The 4,706-nt window shown below is 41.2% G+C and overlaps 1 long non-coding RNA gene across 1 annotated transcript; it reads left to right on the top strand.

Annotated features, from left to right (window-relative positions):
- Positions 1–1,548: 1,548 nt before the first annotated feature.
- On the top strand, positions 1,549–2,542 carry LOC139551329 (uncharacterized). Its single transcript, XR_011670247.1, has 4 exons — positions 1,549–1,848; positions 1,940–1,978; positions 2,070–2,197; positions 2,327–2,542. It is a non-coding gene; the product is annotated as an uncharacterized lncRNA (long non-coding RNA).
- Positions 2,543–4,706: the final 2,164 nt, after the last annotated feature.

Here is a 4,706-nt window from a genome sequence, read left to right as displayed (position 1 = left end):
GGCAGATTACGTCGGTAGTCCAGTCGTGATGGATTAGCAGGGCTTCTTGTAGTAAAAAGGGTCCAGGCCAATTGGCAAAATAGGAATTGTAGCCTAAGGAGTGGCTGATGGACCTGTTCAGCTTGCCGGGAGATGGGCCTAGGATGGGCTAGCTCCAGGCTAATTGGTGCTTGCTTCGGGACAAAGACGTTAGCCAGGAGTAGCCACTCAGATTGCAGCTAGCTAGCTGCGATGATCCAGGTGAAAAGGTTCAGAGCTTGCGGTAGGAATCCGGGGATATGGAGAGAAAATAAGTCCGGTATGCTCTAGTTTGAATCGCGTTGTGCAAACTGGCAAGAGATTTCCGAGCTAGAGGTTAGCTGAAGACCGCTAGCAGTGGTTAGCTGACTAGTAGCTAGTTAGCTGGCTAGCTTCTGTTGGGGGATTCCGGTTCAAAAGTAAAGAAAAATACTTTAGAAAATAGCAGATCCATACCACATTGGGTGAGGCAGGTTGCGGGAGAGTATTTTAAAGTTGAGGTTTAGAAAAATATAAAAAAGATATGCGAAGAAAAAATATATAAAAATATATATACACACGGGACACGACATGACGAGGACAAAGACGTCTGACTGCTACACCATCTTGGAAGATTATGAGGCCAGAATGCTCGGATCAACCCTACTCCTCTGCCAGAGCGTCCAGTGTGCGCTCTAAACGCTCAGAGAGCGAAACGCTCTGAATTTACAAACGGACAATCTGACAATGCTCTGAATTTACTAATGCCGAGAGGGCACTCTGGCACTCCAGATTGAATTTACGAACACACCCTTAGCTTGCTATTATGAAAATCCAATTCAACAATGCCAATAATGTTTCAATTCGACTTTTGCTTTCAAAAGCAGCTCAAACATAGAACATGTAAAAATGAACTATAGCCATTGAATTCTCCCATGAAAATATACCATGCGTTATTTAAGCAACAAGGCACAAGAGGGTGTGGTATATGGCCAATATACCACGGCAAGGGCTGTTCTTGTGCATGACGCAGCGCAGAGTGCCTGGATAGAGCCCTTAGCTGTGGTATATTGGCCATATACCACAACCCCCCAAATTGCCGTATTGCTATTATAAACTGATTACCAATGTAATTAGAGCAGTAAAAATACATGTTTTGCCATACCCGTGGTATACGGTCTGATATACCCAGTTTATAATGGGAAATAAATGAATGCTCTAGAATGCCATTCAAGCGATCCAGGAACAAGTATTCAACAATGCCATGGTATAATGGCAGTTAATTTGAAAGAATTATGGAGTCCTTCCACTAAAACTTAGTGGTGCACAACTTCAGGATGTTTGGAGTCGAAAGGAGTCGACTCCTGCTCGACTCCCAAAACATGCAGAAACTGATGCGCACACACACACACACCACCTCATTATTGCAGTGTCCTACTAGGAAGACTACATTTGCATTCTAGAAGACAGAAATGAACATGATGCTGCCCATTTGCCTATAATATTTGAATATAGAGGGGATGTGTAGGAAGGTAGGAACTAGAATATTTCAGTTGTGTGCAGCCTTGACGAATCCCATGGGATGATATGCACTCTAAAAATTAGGGGTTCAACAAGGGTTCTTCTAAGATCCCCAAAGTTCTTAGAAGAACCTTAGGCTTCTTGGCACTGAAAAAAAGGTTACCAAAAGGTTCTTCCAAGAACCCCATAGGAGGTGGGGTTCGTCGAGGAACCTCCTTAGTTGTTGGGGGTTCTTGCAGGAACCTAACTGCTCAACTGAAACATTTGGATTTGAAAGGACAGCAGGTGCAGGCACTTAACTGAAAAATGTAAAGATCTCCTTAATTTAAGGTAAGGTTTGTCCCTTGTATGATCTAAATTCATATTGTTTTACGATGATATCATCTATCTTTTCAAATTTGTGCAAATCTTTCTAAAACAGAAAATGGACACAATTCAATGGATATCAATCAACAAAGAGGTAAGAATATGTAGGCTATAAAAATATGTTGAAGGCTAGCTGTATTGGGTGCAGATGACCGAACTGCTCACTTTTGTGTTTGTGTCTGCAGGTATATAGATGAGGAGGCATACAAAGGTCTATTGGTATTGGTATGTTATGTTATGCAGATCACATTTACCATGCATTTACCACCACCTCTTCAATGAATATCCCATAGGTCTCTACATTATGGATAAGGTATGTGTCTGAAAACCATTATCAAAACAGTTTTTTAAATTCACATTTACCACAAAAACCAAGGTATGAATACTGTTGTGTGCATGTTTTGTTAATCATCTGTATAATAAAAAAAAATTGGATTCACAGACTTCACCCTCCCTACACCTCTGATGAATAAAACAGGAAACCTGTTTGATCACCATGCCCTGCAAAATCATTCTGGCTATGGATACGGAGAACATCAACACGCCAGAGGATAAACCCATTGGACTTGGGGCTCTGCTGGGAGTTTGCCTCATATTTTGATTTTTTTATTCTGCTTTGGCACTAAAATCATAATAAACACTGACAACTAAAACATTGTGTTATTGTTATGCAAATTATTATTATTACTATTAATAATAATAGGGAATGGGGGGTAGTGAAAAAATGAATCCCAAAAGGTTCTTCAAGAGGTTATTTGAGGATCCATTAAAAGAGGTTCTTTGAGGAAGCATTTTAATGGGTTTTTCAAAGAACTTATAGTGGTTCCCCCACAGTTTCAATTTGAAGAACCCATAAAGGATACTCCAGGAACCTTTTCTTTTTAGTGTATGTTTTTTAAAAAGGCAGTAAATGAGGCTGATTGAAGTGTTTCGCTGCCAGACAAGGCTCCACTGATAGCCAAGTGTAGCGGTGGTAAGGATTCACTCCATGGTGCTGAACAGAAAGCTCTGCTGTTGGGACAGCTTTATGTAGGCCCTAACAGTTTGTGGGCACCGTTCGTTACCGTTATAGTGCAATTAATGTATTGTTTAGTGTTGTGTTGTGTATGGCTTTGATGGCATGCATTAAAAAAAAGCCATGTTTGCCCCACCAAGATAGATCCAGATTACCAAGATATAGCCTATGCAAACGGTTCTGGCTGCCTCTCTGCCTGTCCCGATCCTTTCTCTCCCTCCCTCGCTTGCTCTTTCTCTTTGCTATAAAAACGCTAGTGTAACAGTATAACTTTATGGCGTACCCTCGCCCCAACTCGGGCGCGAACCAGGGACCCTCTGCACACATCAACAACGGTCGCCCACGAAGCATCGTTACCCATCGCTCCACAAAGGCCGCGGCCCTTGCAGAGCAAGGGGAACCACTACTTCAAGGTTTCATAGCAAGTGACGTCACCGACTGAAAGGCTGCTAGCGCGCACCACCGCTACCTAGCAAACCATTTCACATCGGTTACACTAGCATGGGTTTGGTATTCGGTCTGTTGCGTGTAGAATAGCTCTGCCTACTCATTGATAGCCCTTACTTTAGTGAACTTGCCCGAGACATTGCAAGCCAAGGAATTGCGAAATACAGTATTGTGATAGCCTATAGCCTACATCTTTTGATTACAGATGCATGGTTCTGACTGGCTGCCTGGTTGCCGACATACCTACCGAAACCTGGCTGTGGCTCTCCCATTTCTTTCAATGCAATTCAATTTAAGGGGGTTTATTGGCATGGGAAACATATGTTAACATTGCCAAGCAAGTGAAGTAGATAATAAACTAAAGTAAAACAAACAACAAAAATGTACAGTAAACATTACACTCACAGAAGTTCCAAAATAATAAAGACATTTCAAGTGTCATATTATGTCTATATACCGTGTTGTAACGATGTGCATATGGTTAAAGTACGAAAGGGAAAATAAATAAACATAAATATGGGTTGTATTTTGGTTGTGCTTTTCTTGTGGCTACAGGTCACAAATATAGCTGCTGTGATGGCACACTGGTATTTCACTCAGTAGATATGGGAGTTTATCAAAAAAACATTTTTTTTTTTGTGGATCTGTGTAATCTGAGGGAAATATGTACCTCTAATATTGTCATACATTTGGCAGGAGGTTAGGAAGTGCAGCTCAATTTACACCTCTTTTTGTGGGCAGTGTGCACATAGCCTGTCTTCTCCTGAGAGCCAGGTCTGCCTACGGCGTCCTTTCTCAATAGCAAGGCAATGCTGAGTCTGTACATAGTCAAAGCTTCCCTTACGTTTAGGTCAGTCACAGTGGGCAGGTATTCTGCCACTGTGTATACTCTCTGTTTAAGGCCAAATAGCATTATAGTTTGCTCTGTTTTTTTGTAAATTTTTTCTAAATTGTCAAGTAATTATCTTTTTGTTTTCTCATGATTCGGTTGGGTCTAATTGTTATTTCTCTCCCTCGCTAGCTCGCTATTTCTTTGCTGTGAAATATGCGAGAGTTTGTGTTCTCGAACTGAATAGACTATGCAAAAATACCGAATCCTATGAGTCGAGGAGTCGATTCCTAGCGGAAATGGGTGTCGACACCGGGAGTGACGTTATGGAGTCGACTCCCCAACACTAATAAAATTGGCTGACTAACTAACACACAGTGCAGATAAATTATTCGAATTCATTGTTTTACACAATATATTTTCACAGTACTGGCAAACCATGGTTGACTAACTCCCTCACCAACATTAATGACTTTTTATACCATCAAGTTAATGTCCATTCAAACTGTTTTATATTAGCTTCACAATAAA

This window comes from Salvelinus alpinus, chromosome 23 (assembly GCF_045679555.1).
Source record: "Salvelinus alpinus chromosome 23, SLU_Salpinus.1, whole genome shotgun sequence".
Taxonomy (NCBI): Eukaryota; Metazoa; Chordata; class Actinopteri; order Salmoniformes; family Salmonidae; genus Salvelinus; species Salvelinus alpinus.
The sequence above is the reverse complement of the archived record's forward strand: the minus strand, read 5'-3'. Positions and strand labels throughout refer to the sequence as shown.